We start from the raw sequence: 20,542 nt of genomic DNA on the forward strand, positions 1-20,542 counted from the left end.
GAGATGTATTACTTGTATTTTAGGGCTGTTAATCCGAAAAAAAAACACATTGTGTTTCTACCTGATTAGATTCCTTTCAAAATATAGGGTAGAAAGTTAAAAAAAATCCACAAAAGCTGATGGAAGGTGCACCATCAAACCTTGTGTTTTAGCAACAGCTAAAACATCATTCGGGTTTTGTAAAAAAATGTCGGCTTCAAGATGATTCTGCTAAAAAACCACAGTTGGGATTTTATCTACAGACAAGACAAAACTGCTTTTCAAGATGTCAATGTTTATTTACTATTTTTTTAAACAGGTGTGTCACTATTTTAATCGTATATTTACATATTTCATGTTTTTTTGTTTTTTTTTTGCTAAAACAAAAGCTGCTTATTGTTTACTTAAAGCCAAGAGGGCCATTAAAGCGATCTTACAACTCATGTACTTTGTTAATAAAAAAAAGAAGTAATTTTTTTTCCTTTTACTTTAACTCAATTGGCTAATATGGCGTGAACAAAGTGAATCACGGACTTGTGTAGATAGTAAAACATCAGATTTTTCACTGGGTGAGGGGCATGTAGCCCCACAGGACTGACCTCGCACCAGGAGCTACCGTTAAATAGTGATGTGGGGTGTGAACAGCATGAGCATCATTATAAATGTTTGTAACAGAATTTCACGCGTGCAGTGCGAAAACGGAAATTGTTTTTTTTTACTGAGTAGAGTTTCAACAATGTATTTCGAAATAACTTACGTAAATGTTTGTTTTACGTGAAAAAACAAACGAACAGATTTGTTACGTATTTATTACTATCTAGGCCTAGCTGCACTTGTGATAAATGTGCCTTTTCTTCTTCAATTATCGACCAAAACGTGACTCAGGAATACAGCTAAGTCTTCAAAATAAAAACTTTCCACCCATTAGTCCGTCTTGCAAAGATACACAACTGTCAGCAGATGATTTATCAAAAGTACTGGGTGATTATAAAGAAACTATTTATTTAAAATGATTATATCTTTAAAATTTCGTGTCTTAAAGAAGCACGACAAGGACCACGTGCTTGAGACAGCACAGTCTGGACACCAGAATTTGGTTTGGTTTGTTTTGAATTTCGAGCAAAACTACACGAGGGCTATCTGCGCTAGCCGTCCTTAATTTAGCAGTGTAAGACTAGAGGGAAGGCAGCTAGTCATCGCCACCCACCACCATCTCTTGGGCTACTCTCTCACCAACGAATAGTGGGATTTACACATTTACACATCATAACGCTCCCCCAGCTGAGAGGGTGATCATGGTTGGTGCGACGGGGATTCGAATCTGCGACCCTCAGATTAGGAGTCGAATGCCTTAACCATTTGGCCAGGATACCAGGGTATTTCAAAACTATATCGCCTTTCCCTCAACATATCGTTGTTTAATTATTTCCTTTTGTTCTGAATTCTGACCTAGACAGGTGATGCTCGGAGTAACTTAATTTAGGGGTAGACTTGGCATGCTGATCCAGAATAGCAGAAAGTCATAAGATTTAATTCTTATTTTGGCATACAGCTGTCAAAGTTAGGACTAAATTTTATATGCTTGTGAGTGTGGTTTTAATTCTTGTTGCTATATTTTTATGGCACGATCCCTACTCCATATTAAAATTCAGTCTTTTAATACTCTTGCTGGTATACCTTTTATACTATAGCTGTATAACGTATAAATTTTAACTTTCAAAACTGTGGCGTGTCTACACATCAATATGGACCGCCATTTAAGTATGTGCTTCATGTGTTTATCATTTATATTATACGTATATATAAATATATTTTTATTGGAATGTCAAAAACGGATACCCACAGACCTGTGAAGTAAGTTGGAGAAATTTTGCAGCGATAGACCAAACCGTTTAGGGGCTAGCCCTGCTGACGTGATAGCAGTAAAAAAAAGTTACTGTTTTAAAAATGTTTGAATTGTTATATCAGAAATGTCGCCCTTTTTAGTGTATTAGTTATATATATACGAATAATAGATCGTAATCAATAGTTTGAATGGTCGGTTTTTCGCTTAAGAATTCGAGGGATAGTTTTTCAGCGTATAAATTATTTGGGATCATTGTTGATTTCTATTACTGTACGTAAAATAATAATTTTGGTATGCGTTCTTTCCATGTAATAGTCTTACACAAATAATAGCATGCTTATATATTTTCCCTTCTATTTTTATGCTCTTTTTGTATTTATGTCAGAGGTTAGAACAGTCTTCAGTTTTAGTGGACTGAAAGTTGCATTTAATTTTAGGAATTTTTCTGTCATCAAAAGTGATTCTATCTCTTTAACTGTTAATTATTTTACTGTCAATATACGTTTCCAAATGAGGTACAACATGGGCGCTCGACTCGTAATCTGAGGTCCACAATTAGATAAAAAAAGAATTATTAAACAACCACATTCTCCACAATCTGACTGTTGTTGTTGTGCTTTTAATGCAAAGCTCAAAATGGGTTACCTACACATCGTCTACTGTAATGAACTGGTTCCCGGGTTTTAGCATTGTAAGTCCGTAAACTTGCAGCTGACTTACCTTAGGACCAAATATGTACGCTAAAATATGTAGCAGACATTAACTCCTCAAAACTACAAAGTACGGCCCGGCATGGCTAGGTGGTTAAGGCACTCGGCTCGTAATCTGAAGGTCGTGGATTCGAATCCCCGTCGCACCAAACATGCTTGCCCTTTCAGCCGTGAGGGTGTTATAATGTGACGATCAATCTCACTATTCGTTGGAAAAAGAGTAGCCCAAGAGTTGGCGGTGGGTGGTGATGACTAGCTGCCCTCCATCAGGTCTTACATCGGTAAATTAGGGACGGCTAACAGAGATAGCTCTCGAGTAGCTTTGCGCGAAATTCGAAACAAACAAATTACAATGTATTATTTCAAAACTTATCCCATAATTCCTCAAATGAATAACAGTGTACAAGTTTAACCTTGCGTCCGTGGATTCAAGGCGAATAGATTTAAAATATTTCAACTAACTACCCGATAATTATAATTACAGGATTGATTGCCACTCTTTCAACTTACCACAAAACAGACTGAGGAATGTTTTTGTGACCTTCCACAGATACAACTTACCACAAAACAGACTGAGGAATGTTTTTGTGACCTTCCACAGATACAACTTACCACAAAACAGACAGAGGAATGTTTTTGTGACCTTCCACAGATACAACTTACCACAAAACAGAGAGGAATGTTTTTGTGACCTTCCACAGATACAACTTACCACAAAACAGACAGGAATGTTTTTGTGACCTTCCACAGATACAACTTACCACAAAACAGACTGAGGAATGTTTTGTGACCTTCCACAGATACAACTTACCACAAAACAGACTGAGGAATGTTTTTGTGACCTTCCACAGATACAACTTACCACAAAACAGACAGAGGAATGTTTTTGTGACCTTCCACAGATACAACTTACCACAAAACAGACAGAGGAATGTTTTTGTGACCTTCCACAGATACAACTTACCACAAAACAGACAGAGGAATGTTTTTGACCTTCCACAGACCTTCCACAGATACAACTTACCACAAAACAGACTGAGGAATGTTTTTGTGACCTTCCACAGATACAACTTACCACAAAACAGACAGAGGAATGTTTTTGTGACCTTCCACAGATACAACTTACCACAAAACAGACAGAAGGAATGTTTTTGTGACCTTCCACAGATACAACTTACCACAAAACAGACAGAGGAATGTTTTTGTGACCTTCCACAGATACAACTTACCACAAAACAGACAGAAGGAATGTTTTTGTGACCTTCCACAGATACAACTTACCACAAAACAGACAGAGGAATGTTTTGTGACCTTCCACAGATACAACTTACCACAAAACAGACAGAGGAATGTTTTTGTGACCTTCCACAGATACAACTTACCACAAAACAGACAGAAGGAATGTTTTTGTGACCTTCCACAGATACAACTTACCACAAAACAGACAGAAGGAATGTTTTTGTGACCTTCCACAGATACAACTTACCACAAAACAGACAGAAGGAATGTTTTTGTGACCTTACAGATACACAACAAACAGACTGAGGAATGTTTTGTGACCTTCCACAGATACAACTTACCACAAAACAGACAGAAGGAATGTTTTTGTGACCTTCCACAGATACAACTTACCACAAAACAGACAGAAGGAATGTTTTTGTGACCTTCCACAGATACACCTTACCACAAAACAGACAGAGGAATATTTTTGTGACGTTCCACAGATACAACTTACCACAAAACAGACAGAAGGAATACTTTTGTGACACAGATACGGACTCTGCTCGGTAGTTACCACAAAACAGACAGAAGAAATATTTTTGTGACACAGATACGGACTCTGCTCGTTAGTTACCACAAAACAGACAGAAGGAATGTTTTTGTGACACAGATACGGACCCTGCTCGTTAGCTACAAAACAATCCAGAGTTCAACCGCAGAGCCAAAGTTGTCTGTTTATTTGTTTTGTTTTTGAATTTCGCACAAAGCTACTCGAGGACTGTCTGCGTTAGCCGTCCCTAAGTTAGCAGTGTAAGACTAAAGGGAAGGCAGCTAGTCATCACCACCCACCGTTAAGTTTTGAGCTACTCTTTTACCAATGAATAGTGGGGTTGGCCGTAACATTATAACCCCCAACGGCTGTTTGGTGTGACGAGGATTCGAACTCGCGTCCCTCAGATTAGGAGTCGCATGCCTTAACCCACCTGGCCATGCCGGGCCGCCAACGTTGCGAGGTCACATTAAAATAACCACTTCCAAAATGTGAAGTAAATATAACCTTCCAGAATTACCAAAGTGGCCAATGTACTTTATTTAAAACCCAATAATCTGGATAAACAACAAGGAAAAGCGATTTCATTACTATATTTTTGTTTGCATGAAATCGAAAGTTTATATAATTTCACGTTAATGAGACATACGTACCATATATATAGAAAGCTATTCATACAAATATAACTGCATAATTACATTAAAATAATATTTCGAGATGTTTAATCGAGAATTGTACAATGACGGCTTCGATCGATTCCCATGCAATCTCAGGCAATTTTGTAAAAAAATTAACCTGACTGACCCGGCACGGCCAGGTGGTTAAGGCACTCGACTCATAATTTGACGGTCGCGGGTTAGAATCCCCGTCACACCAAACATGCTCTCTCTTTCAGCTGTGCAGATGTGAGGTGTTATAATGTGATGGTCAATCCCACTATTCGCTGCTAAAAGAGTAGCCCAAGAAAGGGCGGTGGGTGGTGATTACTCGCTGCCTTCCCTCTAGTCTTAGACTGCAAAACTAGTGACGGCTAGCGCAGATAGCCCTCGTGTAGCTTTCGCGAAATTCAAAATCAAACCCAAAATTTAACCTTTGCCCACAAGTCCACCTGTCGAAACGCTGGGGGTTCAGAGTTTACTTTTATTTAACGATATTTACCTTTTATTTTATCCTACGTGTTTTTATCACGAATACTGAAAACTGTATATTTAAAATAAACACATATTTTGTTTTTTTATGGACTTTGTACGAATCTAAACGAGGGCTACCTGCGCTAGCCGTGCCTAAATGTGAAGTGACAGACTACAGACAAGACAGCTAGTCAAGACTACCCACAGCCAGCTCTTAAGAAATTCTTGTCAAACCGAACAGCATAATCTCACCGTTACGCACGGCAGTCCCAATATACGTCGTACGAGAGGCGAACCACGGAATCTCAGCTCCACAGCCCAGGATGTTAAACACTGTGAGCCTCGCCCGGTCGAAGATAAATATTGATTTGATTTTGGTTGACCGAAGTACTTTGCTGAAAAATTCGAAAACGTTTATCAATATACGATAGATTGTGAATTGTCATCCGCAAGATTGGATTTTTCACACACCACAGGGTGAGGGGTGAATAATTACTTACTTCCCTTCATACAATCGCAGAAATACAAAAAAATAAGATATATTTCAGTTATATGGTGATTTTTATAAATAAAATTGCCTGTTCATACGTATTGTAACAGAGTGTAATTAAAAAATAAACAACTGTCTGTCAACGTTTTCTAAATCACCACATTGTCTTAATGTTGAATACACACATGTCGGTTATCTAAAAATAGACTTCACTGATTAGTTATGTGTAAGCACTCACTAATACATTTTTAGTTTAGGTTTTTTTGTAGTTGAGTACAAATCTGCACAGTGTATTATCTGTGCTTTGCCAACCACAGATATTAAAACCCGGTTTCTAGCGGTGTAAGTGTGCAGACATACCGCTACGTCAGTGGGAGAAATTTTCGTTTTGGGACTAATTTCATCCTGTATCATTTTCAGTGAAAAATAAACCCTGACGAACTTTTTAGACTAACGTAATTTCCCACTTTTCAGTTGAAAATTCCTTTACGCCTGCTTGTTTGTTTTGTTGTTAAGCGCAAAGCTACACAATGGGCGGCTATTCGTGCTATGTCCACCGCGGTTATCGAAGCCAGCTTTTTAGCATTATAGGCCTTCGACTTTGCCGATGAGCCACCAGAAACCTGCATTTATGAGAACGCATTATGTTATGGGAAAAAAACACACGAGTTACACGCATAAAATTGGCATTTCCATACACATGTACTAATTGCAAATATATTTCAGTTTACAATACGTTTCTAAGTTAATAAGTTTAGTTTACAATAAATAACATTCCTATTGTTAAATGCTCAAGATGAAATTCTTTTTATATATTTTGAAGCAGAATCAAAAACGTATGCATATTCTGGTACGCGCGTCTTAGCTTATACAAATATATTTTAGTTTATAATAATTAATATTATAATCAGTAATTGTAAATGTTCAGTATTAATTTCGTTTCCATATTCTCGTGCAGAATACAAACTTATGAACATCCTTACCTGACTTGTTTCTTTAAAATACAGTGGTGACTATTGCATCGATAAAAACGCCCGCTAAGTTCTTAAAAAAGCTATTTTTATAAATGATTGAAAAACATTTAACTCATTTTAGGAAGAAAGAAGTTATATTGGTCGTTATACTAGATTTCCAGTAACTCCACGTTGAATTAGCTGTTTGATGTCTTAGAGAAAGATATCGTTGTTTACGTCTCCTTGTACCTAAAGAATACAAAAATATAATGCTATATCATAAACGATGTAGACTAAACTCTCCAATTCTTGCGAGCGTAATAACGAGAAAACAACATTGGTACTGTGCAAATACGTTTTCCCATAAGAAAAATATTTTCGCGCCATCTCTTAGTAATAATACAAACTATTGTAGAAAAATGAATTTTATTCTAATTTAAATTTAATTCTGGTATAGGAAGTTACAGACATAGCAGAAATGCTAGGATTTGAAAGCGGGAAAATACTGGCAGAATAAATAAATTTATAAAGTTTTAAAATAACAAAAAGGGGCTTATTAGCCCATCAAGGATGTCTCTTTCAGTTTCCAACTACAACCACCTCATGTATACCTCCAATTTTCTCTTGAACTCAGTTAAGCTTTCTGCTTCCATCACCCTTGAAGGCAGCTCATTCTAAAAGCCAACCACCATGTTTGAAAAGTAATACCATCTAAACTGCAGGCGACTCTTACACTGCCGAAATTTGAATTTATGCTCCATTGTCCTATTGTTTTCACTGCTAAGCACAAAAGGTTTCATAGGTCAATATCACCAATACCCTAAATCATCTTAATCACTTCAATCAGATCTTCTTTGACCATTCTTATTTCCATAGGAAACAAGTTTACAGATGTAAGTGTCTCCTCATAGAACAATCCAACCATCCCAAGTATCATCCTAGTGGTACTTCTCTGAATCTTCTCCAACAATTAAATATCCCTCTTGAGGAAAAGGACCCAAAACTGTACACAGTACTCTAAATGAAGCTTTACAAGTGATATACATAGTAATGCAATGATATATTTCTTATATTCAATATTTCTATAGATGCTACTCAAACTCCTGTTGGCCCTATTGCTAGCTACAATACATTGTTTAGATGACGTAAGTAATTTTTCGACTTCAACACGAAGCTGTCTCTTTCAGGCTATATCAGACTGCTTTACGTGACTCTGCAATGCGTCTTCAACCACACTCCTCAAAACCTTTCCAACTAATGATGTAAGACTAACTGTCCTACAATTGGTTGTATGATGTTTATCACCTCCTTTAAATATTAAACTAATATCAGTCAATTTTCAGTCTTTTAATATTATTCCACTACTCAATGATATATAAAAATATTAGCTAAGCAGTTCACAAAGAAAAAAATTTAAGTTTCGTTGAAACCCTAGGATAAAAGTTGTCTAGTCCAGGGAACTTGTCATCTTTTAGGTTTCTCAACTTTTCTCGTTTAACTTCAGAACTTAAAATAATATATTTTAAATCGGTATTTTTACATACATTACGCACACTGGTTGAGGCATAATATTTGCACACTGGTTGAGGCATAATATTTGTATCTTTCTACGTAAAAAAACTGAAGAGAACATATAATTTAATGAGTTTGTCATCTCTTCATCTACTGAGATTAGCTCCCCACTATCATATTTAAGAGGCCTAATTCCCATCTTAACATTTTGCTTGCCCATCACACACCTAAAGAATTCTTTGTTGTTTAACTTACACTCTCAGCTAAACATCTTTCACATACAGTGTTTACCATTTTTACCCTTTTAACTCTCTTAATTGGCCCGGCATGGCCAAGCGTGTTAAGGCGTGCGACTCGTAATCCGAGGGTCGCGGGTTCGCATCCCCGTCGCGCCAAACATGCTCGCCTTTTCAGCCGTGGGGGCGTTATAATGTAACGGTCAATCCCACTATTCGTTGGTAAAAGAGTAGCCCAAGAGTTGGCGGTGGGTGGTGATGACTAGCTGCCTTCCCTCTAGTCTTACACTGCAAAATTAGGGACGGCTAGCACCGATAGCCCTCGAGTAGCTTTGTGCGAAATTCAAAAACAAACAAACTCTCTAATTTCCTATAGTTCTCCAATTCCTTATTATTTCCAGTACATATAAATTTCTTGAATTTATTATGTTTATCTTAATATTACCTCTTAAACCTTTACTAAACCACACTAGCTTATTCCACTCAACAAAACAAAACAAAAAACAAACAACAACTCAATCCTAGTGACCTTCCTGGTATCTCATCCCAACAATTCATTCAACAACATCCCTGACAAAAAAAAAGCTTTGATCCCTTTCCTTAAATGTTCTTATCAATGTTTTATATTTATCAATAATTTCCCCAGATCCATCTTTCCTTACATTATTAGCCCTAACATGTATCACAAAACCTGCATTGCTACTAGCACCCTTAAACTTCATCAGTACACCTGGTGTCTATTTGGACCCAGACGATAAATATTTTTAAATATATTCTCATTAACCAATTATATATTTATTTATTTTTAATGTAATTGTCATATTATCATTCTACGACACAAAAATATTAAAACTATCGCTTTTTTACAGTCGAATATCGTTTGTGAATAAAAAGTTGCATGGGGTCCGTGCGGACCTCAAGTAATATACAGATTTGGAGCTCTGTGTCTTCATCGGCCATTGTGTGTATGGACTCACAGAGGTTATCCATTGTGATCAACAGTGACTGTGTATTTAAATCTCTCCTGAAGTGAAATAATGCACACAACCTACTTCAGAGACATCTTCAGAATCCCTGTACATTGCAGAAAGGCGTAAAATCTGCCTTTGTAGATCTAGGATTTCTTGGCACAAGACAGCATGCTAGTCAAGGTGTTCCAGCAACAAAAAAACAATGTTACCTTTGCCTAAGAATTGCAGACTGGAAAGTATGTCAAACCTGTACGGCATGTGGAAACCATGTCTGTGCTGATCGCTCCACACCCAGTGTATGGTGTAATGAGTGTTTGTAAAATGACTGATAAAAGATATGAGAAACACTTTATGTTCACTCAGAATAAGTTTTGCTTACATGTCCAAAATTTTGCATTAGATTAACTCTGAAACAAAGTTTGATGTAGTTCCACTCCTTGGGTCCATTTGGACCTGAAGCACATTTTCATACAATTTGGTGTTTTTTGTTACATATTCAAGAAATCTGTTTCTTCATTCAATATTTTATTTGTTTTAATTGTGAGATGTCAGTTAGAGAAGAAGTGGCCATGTATTATTGAAATATATGTCAATGATGAGAATGTTTTGTCTAAATATGAGAAAATGATACAAGTAAATTTCATATTTTGTAATAATAAATCACATATTATACACTTATGGTACTCAGTGTTTCTTACAGTTTATCTGCACAATGCTATGAGAAGCCAGTGTGCTAACTTTTCAACATTATGATCGTTAATACATGCAGAGTCCGTATGGACCCCAGGTGTACTGAAAGGTGGATATTTTAACATGTACTGAAGAGAGTTAACTATCTCTCTAGCAATAGAAATTCGTGTTTATTTATTCACTTTCTTTGTTCTTCGCTAATTTTGAATGTAATCAAACAAAAACGTTTCAATCCGCGTATCAAAAAACACGTGTTTTCTACTCGTATTGATAGGGGCGCTGTTAGATAGAAAACACGTGTTTTTTTCTTTCATCGTAATTTTTACGATCTTCGATTTTATATCAAAGATGCTCTTCAGCATCTAACTGGATTATCTTGAACTAACAATTCTCTTCAGGACTGCACTTCTCAAACATAAGTACGAGATAATACAATTATATGCTGAAGAGCATCTTTGACGTAAGATTGAAGTTCGTAAAAACTACTATGAAAGCAAATGCAGTAATTTTACCACTTTGTATATTGTTGTGTCCTTAACTAGTTGACACATTTCAGCATCAGTGCGAATACTTATACAAATGATAATACGGTGGATAAATAAAAGAATGATACACTAATTACGTCAGCTTTGCTTTATACCAAGTTATTCTTATCTGCCTGAGCAACATTTAAAGAGTCATATACCGAAACGCATTAATTTAAAAACGTGTAGGTGGTTGTTTGAGTGTCAAACTGCACAATGGGCTATCTACAGAATGTCCATGGACAGTTGGTTAGGGCAATCGACTCAAATTCCCGTCACACCAACGTGTTAGCCCTTTCAACCATGGGGACGTTATAAGTGACGGTCAATACCACTATTCGTTGGTAAAAGAGTAGCCCAAGAAATGGCGATGGGTGGTGATGACTGCTGTCTTCCCTCTAGTCTTACGCTGTTAAATTAAGGACGGCTATCTCAGAAAACCTGCGTACAACTTTGTCTGAAATTAAGAACAAATAGACAAATAGAATATTTATCGTAATAACCAAATCCTCAATGTTAATGTTGGCTTTTAAGTTTGTCACCGAAGGGCTGGTGGATTTAATTAAAGAACGTCATGTTAATAACAAATAAACTATTAAAATGAGAACAGGTAAGTGGACAAACGTTGCCAGAAACCATAAAACAGAAAAATTAAAACTGTTTGAAATTTATTTATTTCACTTTCTAATGCAAGTTTGGATGACAGGAAAGACCACTTTCTTAGCAGATGTGTGTGTGTGTGTTTTCTTATAGCAAAGCCACATCGGACTATCTACTCAGCCTACCGAGGGGAATCGAACCCCTGATTTTAGCGTTATAAATCCGGAGACATACCGCTGTACTAGCGGGGGGCTTTTCTGATTCGGTGCACTCTACCAATTTCTAGGTTTGGTTTTGGTTTGTTTTTAATTTTGCGTGAAGCTACACGAGAATTATCTGCGCTAGCCGTCTCTAATTTAGCAGCGAATAGTGGGATTGACCGTCACATTATAACACCCCCACGGCTGAAATGGTAAGCATGTTTGATGCGACGGGAATTCGAACCCGCGATCCTCAGATTACGAGTCGTACGACTTAACCCACCAGGCCATGCCGGGCCTAACTTCTAGGTAACTGAAGGTTATTACCATAGGGTATATGTGGTGTACTTTCTTTGACGCTTTTCTATTCAGTTCACATTCAAGGAAGAAGGATGGGCTACAGTTGATTATGTGCAATTAGGGCAGATAATTTCTTTTTTTTTCATTTACTTAACCGTCTGTATCTTACACATTTTTTCTTCTGCTACCACCATTTTAAATTATTTAGGCTTACCTGTTGGTTGTTTATTTTCACTTGATTTTATTATTAGGCAACTATCAACCCAGTGATTGAGTAATGTAGTTAAGTATGTTAAGGGTATAAGCAACCGAATCTGTTGTTTCACAGCAGATTCTTACCCGCGTTGTTGGTATATAATTATCTTCAAAGGTATTTGAATGTTATATCACAGCTATACGCCACTGAAAACTATACAAATTGTTGACACTTTGTTTTTCGTCACCTCTTGTTTTTGCGCGAATTTAGATTGCATTTTAAGATATGTGTAGAGTATCGTTACACTTACCATTCACGTGATGTGTATGGTAAGTAAATGAAACTTACTTTTAGTACGTTGTCAGTTCGACATTTTAAGATTGTGTTAAATTATAAAAAATAACTCTATGCGTATATTCCGGTAGGACAGCGATAAGTCTACGGACTTACAACGCTAAAATCCGGGGCTCGATTCCCCGCGGCGAAAAAAGCAAATACCTCAATGTGACTATTTATTTCTAAACCGTTTGAAAAGATGGATTTTGCACGCGGTCTCGTTGTTAAGTGTTTAAAGTTATTTAATCTTCTGATTTTGTAGCTATATAATAATGGAACGTTTAAAGCACTTTTGGTGAAACAACCACGAAGAACGGAATCACGTTATTTTGGAAATACATTATTGATTTCTAGAATATTCGATGATAAACTTTAGTAAAAGACCTTCCCATTAACACGATCATCGTACACTTTTGTAATTATATCGTGTTTAAATTTATTTCAAGCGCAATTGTTTATTATACGCTCTCCTCTCCGCCTAAAAATCGAGTTTCAATAACCCTTTCCAATAGTTCGAGCTCAACAACAAACAGAAGCAAACACATGATTTCCAAATTGTGGCTTTGGATGCTCTTTTACTCCTAGAACGAAACTCTTTGCTTGGTCACTGTGAATTTAAATTTGTTCAACGTTCCGGAAGCTCTATTTCATTTGTTGATAACACTGCCTGTTTTGATTATCATGGGTGAAATGCTATTATTTTAACACGTGCTACATTTTTTAAGCATCTTCTACTCTTATTCGCATCAATTTGATGGGGATTCCCCCTCCTTGGACTCATTTCATTATGGTTGTTGATCTTAGCCTTAGAGAATTTCTAAGAAATGGAGTTACATTTGAAAATTACCTGTTTCTTAGAATTTCAAGTAACTACTTGAGAATTTATATAAAAGATTCATATAACTCTTCTTCCGTAATATGTCTCGTATTTTTGTCTTATCACTCGGATGGTTTCGTTGCTGAACGTTGACTGGTCATTTGCTCAACTTGTTAGTTTCCAGACCCTTCAAGCAATCTTGTTATATTAAATCTTTTTGAGAGTCATCACTCGAGTTTGCTGTGTCGGGTTCTCTGTAACTGTTTTAACCATTCTGGTGGAAAACTGAGTTGTTTCTGAATACCTGGTCGCAATCTGCAAGTTCGCGAGTTTGAATCTCCGACCCATCAAGCAGGCTTTTCTTGCTGGAAGCCAGCCGTGGGGTTGTTATAACGTGTCAATCAACCCATCATTCGTTAGTCAAAAGGTTACCCAAGATTTGGTGGTGTGTGATGATAAATAGCTGCCTTCACTTTAATTTATCACTGTTAAATTATGGACGGTTAACATAGATAACCTGCGTGTAGCTTTGCAGGAAATTCATAACAAACTTTCATAACGAAGCCATTTGGTTACAGAGAGTCTTCAACACAGATCCACTACTTTATGAACTAGTTGTTCACCTGACACAAGTCCACTGAGAGCTGTTTGTTTTTTGTATTTTATACCTGCTAGGATTTGTTCTGGTTCTCATGGTTTTATTTGGAAGAGTACCGATAAATGCGAAAGCTGTAACGATTTAAAATTATTTTGGGCACTTAGGTTTTTGTTTTTTTCACATACATACATATGTACATGCATCTATTCCGAACAAACGAGAAGGAATGTCGACAAATATTTGCTTATCAGAAGTTTGATAATCAAATAGATAACTTAAATTAAATGTATAAATAGAAACTTAACGAGCAGACGAACATTTTGGAATCTCTTACAGAACTAAAATGTTCTTATAAGTTGACTTTTGTAAAAAGAGAGCGAGACTATATGTCACAGTTATTAATATTTGGCAACAAAAATAATGGGTGTACCTCTCCAAATCGAACATCAAAATAAAATTACATTTATGACTACCAGATGGCAGCACAAATAGGTAAGCTTTGTTAAAATTTCCACTTAACTGATTGCTAGAAGATTAAAAGATTTATTCAAACGTAAGACTATAATCAAAGTAGACATAAAAAAAAAAATTATAATATTTCATAACGATCTGTGGTACTCTTAGGTAGACTTCTAGCGAAGTCAGTGAAAAAAATCCATAATAACGAAAATCACAGCCAAGTTCACACTTCAGAAGATGAGACAACGAAATTTGATGTTATAGAAGGTGGTTTCAGAATATACTCAACTATCATTGGCGTCGTGTCCTTAGACCAACGGTGGGCACGCCCCTTTTCCAATGCTTTCTACACACTATTCTGTTAATCACAAGTCCAAGTACAATTATTTTTTTAAATATGTTCAAAATATTTGTCTGTACTGAAAAGCAACAAATTAAACAAACAGTGAATATTTAATCATATGAAGACTAAAATGTTCCCCCTTTATTACTGGTATTATTATTATTAACAACCTGTGATAACAAAATAACTTTTTGTTCTGGCTGTGTCGTCCGTCCCTCCCCTCAGGCCCGGCATGGCCAAGCATATTAAGGCGTTCGACTCGTAATCCGAGGGTCACGGGTTCGAATCCCGGTCGCACCAATTATGCTCGCCCTTTCAGCCGTGAGGGTGTTAAAATGTGACGGTCAATCCCACTATTCGTTGGTAAAAGAGTAGCCTAAAAGTTGGCGGTGGGTGGTGATGACTAGCTGCCTTCCCTCTAGTCTTACACTGCTAAATTAGGGACGACTAGCGCAGATAGCCCTCGAGTAGCTTTGTGCGAAATTCAAAACAAACAAATCGTCCCTCCCCCGAAGAAAAAAAAAACCGATAACAATTAGATGAGTGTTTCCCCTCACAACTACTTACAATTTAAAGGAGCAGAAAACTTGTAACTATTCATTTTACTATGATAATTTATAATTGTATTTTATTTTTTGAAACAAACATACTAAACTGATTGAGTGATTAAGTCGTTTAAGGAAATGAGTGAATCAAAGTGTTTCAAAACGTATCGAATTCACATACTTCATATGTCCGGCTTTACTACAAGCTTAAGTATTAATAATGTACTTCTCGAGACATTTTACACAACTCTTGGCCCCACTGGCACAGCGGTATATCTGCGGACTTGCAAAGCAATGAATCGAGTTTCGATACCCATGGTGGGCAGAGCACGGACAGCCCAATTTGTACCTTTGTGCTTAACTTCAAAACAAACAAAGAAACAGTCGCGGCTCTTCATTGGATGGTGTACATAGCTCAACTAAAGTGAATTTAGACCCATTATTCACTCACTCAGTCCTGGAAAAATGGTTCGTAAAAACGTGTATTCAAAAATTTTTATTCATGAAAACAAAAAATCTCGCAAGCATATGTTACTCGGTTAATCTCTAACAATAATACACATATATCTAAGGTACATAGTTCTGCTCTTTCACCATGTTTTGACCAAATCTCTATCTATTCTATTCGTAAAACTAGGACGTAAGAATTCCATTTATAGTTTATAGTTTTTTCTAATTTTGTCAGTATGCATTAATCTCCCATTTCATTAGGTTTAAAATATAACCATCCTGAAGTTAAAGTAAGTCGTTCTGTAGATTTTCAATCCAGAAAACTTTAATCACGCGTTTCCTCAGTAAGAGCTAATTAGTCTTGTGAACTTGGTTTTCTAAAAGCAATCAGTCCTAGTTCGAATCCGTGGAAAAACACAAAATATTCTCCTTACTTTAAAAAGTAGGTGCGTTATAAAAGTGACAGTAATCTTTTAGCGTAGACTGTGAATGGTAGGGTGTTATTGGACAGGTTGTCTGCCCCCTTCCCCGTTGAATAGTTCAAGACTAGCCTCCCGCTGGTACAGCTGTATGTCTCCGGATTTACAACGCTAAAATCAAGGGTTAGATTCCCGTCGGTGAGCTCAGCAGATAGCCTAATGTGGCTTTACTATAAGAAAACAAACACAGTTAAAAACTAGGGACATCGGCTGCTTTCCTTAGTAACTTTACCATAAGCACACACACACAACCTGGTTGACAAAAGGTATTTCAGTGTAGTCTTTACCGAGCTTTAAAACTACATGTATCACACTTCTGAAAATATTATTTTTACAGAGGCTTATCTAAACTCGAGCTATAAGAAACAAGGTAAATCATGTTGCATGCATGGTTACCCCTGGAAAATCTGAATAGATCTTTTTACGTAGCATTATCTAAGCAGGAGTTAGTTAGTAAAATAAACCACTTTGCGTCTTATTTTTAAGTGGAAAAAGGTGTCGGAAAGAGTAACAGAACAGAACATAGCTTTGTGTTTAGCTTCAAGCAAACAGATTAAGCAACACCTAAACATTTCTTAACAGAATAATGCAGCAATGTAAACCTTAAAAAGATATTTATATTGTTCAAGTCAGGACTCTTCCACCATTTTCTTAAAGCCAGAAGTGAAAAGAAAGTTATAAGTAGATGAGTCATCAGTATTTGACTCTGCGTATTTTCACGTAGCGTTATTTAAGTTTCGTGTTTATAGAGTTATATGTTTCTAGTTAAATATAGAATCAGAAAGTTATATCATCTTCAAGGTATCAGTGGAGACATGAGCGAGTCTTATGTTGTGGTAATTGGTTTAGCGAGTGTGTATCATGAATAAAACACCAGTGTCTATTAAACGTTGACCAAAGTGCTTTTGAGCTGGTAATTGTTAGAAATTGTAGCAGAGTTGGAGTAAAATTATAGCAAGTCACTCAGCTTCTGAAAACAAAGAAAACCTTGCATGAAATACGAAAGCAAATGGATAAAATTTTGTTGACCGTAAATGAATTTAGCCCAAAGAAAGTTTGTTTCAAATTACGCGCAAACCTAGACGAGGATTATCTGCGTTAGCCGTCCCTAATTTAGCCATGGAAGGCTACCCGAGATGCAACTAATCATCACCACCCACCATCCAACTCTTGGGCTACTCTTTTACCAACAAATAATGGGATTGGCCGGAACATTATAACGCTCCAACGACTGAAAGGGCGAGCATGTATGGTGGGACAGGGATTCGAAACCGTGACCCTCAGATTGCGAGCTGAGTAGGCTTAACCACCTGGCTATGCCGGCTCTGACCCACAGGTGAAAAATAGTTCTATCCTCGGTATTAGCTTTCAAAACTAATATAAAAAGTACCATAGAAGCCACTAAATATGTAAACATTGCTATGAAGGAACTGTTGTTAACAGGATTGGAAGCAACTTTATTTAAACAATTCAGAAACCGACAAGAGCGCGCATGAAGTGAAATAACTTCGAAATTTTTAACTTAACAAATTAATATAGTTATCATGCTGTATATTAAACAAGTAAGATGTTAATTAAAACAATATCATAAATATGTTGATAAAGTATCCTTAATAGTGACTTAAATAATTTTAGAAAATAACTGTGAGTCCACTCAAACGACTGAGGGTCTGACATGACTAGGTGGTTAAAACGCTCGACTCCTGACCTGAGGGTCGTGGGTTCGAATCCCCGTCACACCAAACATGCTCGCCCTTTCAGCTGTGGGGGCGTTATAATGTAACAGCCAATCCCACTATTCGTTGGTAAAAGAGTAGCCCAAGAGTTGGTGGTGGGTGGTGATGACCAGCTGCCTTCCCTCTAGTCTAACACTACAAAATTTGGGACGGTTAGCGCAGATAGCCCTCGTGTAGCTTTGCGCTAAATTCAAAATAAACCAAACGACTGAGCTTCAATGATAACGTGATTAAACATAGCAAGGAGCGCTAAGCGTTTTTCCGTCCGTTGATTAGCGTAATGGAGTACAGCATTAGGTAATCTTGCTTAAAACAAAGCTAACATATTCAAATTGTTTAATAAGAAATAACTTCAACTGTTTTATATACTTAATTTGTTTTAAAGAAACTTTTGTTGTAAATTAATTTTTTAATAAACAACTTTATAAATTGAGTTGTATTTGAATATTTTTTAATTCTGTTTCATGACTTCCATTCATACAGTTTGTTAAATCAATACTATTGTTGGTTAATATTATTGTTGTACTTTCCTCACGGGATTAGCACATTTACGTCTTGTATTCTCTATTGTTCCTAATTATTGTTATATTCTTCTACCTAATAATGACGTAGGTAGAAGGTTGCAACGTTGAATGTCCAGATTTATATCTCTGCGTGTATTTCTCTATAGTAAACATTTCACAAGCTGGAATTATGAGACACCGTACTTTTTGTTACTATCAGAACCCTTTTACTTGTATACTAGTTTTCCTGCCGAAAAAATCTGTGGTTGATATATTAATTCGAAGATATTGTCGAAATGTACTATTAACATTTTCGTTCACAAAAGAAATAAATGTTGTTGTTGTTTTTAAGAAAACTGGTCACGAACCCTCGGATTTATAATGGAGGTATATTAACCTCTAGGTGGGGGTAGGGCATTAAACAATTAACAGTTAACATTCTCTAAGGTTACGCCGTCTAAGTACAAATTCCTGAGAAACGCGTACCCTCTTCTGTTATGTCTGTGACATCTAGCAATATAAAGTGTATAAAATAGCACCAGAGAAATTTTATAGGACAAAAAATACATACGTATGAGAAATAATATCCAATGAAAAACCTTCGTACACAGCTATCCAATGTAAAAAGAAACTAAATCAAATCGTTTTTAAGACGAGTTGGCCAGGCATGGCCAGGTGGTTAAGGCACTCGACTCGTAATCCGAGGGTCACGGGTTCAAGTCCCTGTCACACCAAACATGCTCGCCCTTTCAGCTGTGGGGGCGATATAAAGCGACAGTCAATCCCATTATTCGTTGGTAAAAGAGTAGCTCAAGAGTTGGCGGTGGGTGGTGATGACTACCTGCCTTCCCTCTAGTCTCACACTGGTAAATTATGGACGGTTAGCACAGACAGTCCTCGTGTAGCTTTGCGTGAAATTAAAAAAAAAAAATTGAGACGAGTTTGGATATTTTTATTCAACGCATTATGACTGATAGTATTTACCTTATGAGGTGATATTTCTGACTAAAGACAAAGTCTTACGATCTGAAGATGTTTATAAAGTGAGACTAATTTCGGTTTTCATACACCTTGTCTGACAAAACAGAGAAGTATCATCATAATACACAACATTTCTGACATGTGCTGAAGGATAATATAATGTAAGTTTACCCGTGTCTCCTCAGCGACTCATCCTGCGTTAATAAAAGGGAAATGTTATGTAATCTGACGACAGACACAGCTGGCAAATTGGCTTAGTTCTATAATTAATTTAGATAAAATAAAGCAAGACGTGGGATTCGAGGAACAAGAACCTATGATGCAAAGTGTAAAAAAAATATTTAAAAAATAAAAACACCTTCTTCTCAGAACTGTCATATAGTTGGTCCTATGAATAAAGTTGACATTACAGAGCGAGAAAACATTTGAACTTGTGTTAAACTTCTATTTCGTAGAAATAGAAAATGTGGCAAGCGATAGAAGTAAAATGGTATTTTTCCTAGTAGGCCTGGAATACGCTGACTTATAAGTAACGACTTCCTTTAAAACTAGAACAACTGGTCCGTTGAGTAACGTAAAGTTTATAAATATTTATTATTTTCAACATAAATGGTATCTTTCGCAGCCTAAGGCCAAGTCAAAGAACCACAGTTCATGAGAAATTATATTTCATTTCAAACTATACTGATCAAGGAGGAGGCAATCACCTTGTAGCACCTGCTGTGACGTGCTTATAGCTGAAAGATAGTAGGGTGTGCTCAGCGGCATATCACTGAACTTTGGGCCTCTTGTCAGTAGCCCGACACGCTAATCATAGACTACGTTCGATTGTACTTTGTAGAACTTCAAGACAGTTGGACCGAGGAAAATAAAACAGGTCACACACTTTTGAAATTCAAAGAAAAACGTACGACGGAAAAAGTTGATTTGTACCACCAAGGATTTCAAAATGAATAAACGACATGTTTTCAATACCTAACATCCTGAATTCGATTCCACACTGTGGACAGAGTACAGATAACTCATTACATGTTTTTACCTTAAGAAAAACAACAATAATTAACATAAAATGTACTGAATTTACACATACATATTTACCTAAGGCGTATAAGAAAAAAAAAAGTTAATTCAGTTTATAAATAAAATACATGGTTTGTTTGGTACTTTAAAGCATAGCTGAAACAGGT

General features: G+C 36.6%; 1 protein-coding gene across 3 annotated transcripts in view; it reads right to left on the reverse strand.

Moving 5' to 3' along the window:
* LOC143236850 (uncharacterized) overlaps positions 1-7,191 on the reverse strand; it is a 71,925-nt gene extending 64,734 nt beyond the window's left edge. For all 3 annotated transcript variants that reach the window (XR_013019771.1, XM_076475472.1, XM_076475468.1), the window contains exon 1: positions 6,910-7,191. The gene's annotated coding sequence lies outside the window, so the exon portion shown is untranslated. The remainder of the gene's footprint in view (positions 1-6,909) is intronic.
* Positions 7,192-20,542: the final 13,351 nt, after the last annotated feature.

Source organism: Tachypleus tridentatus, chromosome 13 (genome assembly GCF_004210375.1).
Source record: "Tachypleus tridentatus isolate NWPU-2018 chromosome 13, ASM421037v1, whole genome shotgun sequence".
In the NCBI taxonomy this organism is placed as follows: domain Eukaryota; kingdom Metazoa; phylum Arthropoda; class Merostomata; order Xiphosura; family Limulidae; genus Tachypleus; species Tachypleus tridentatus.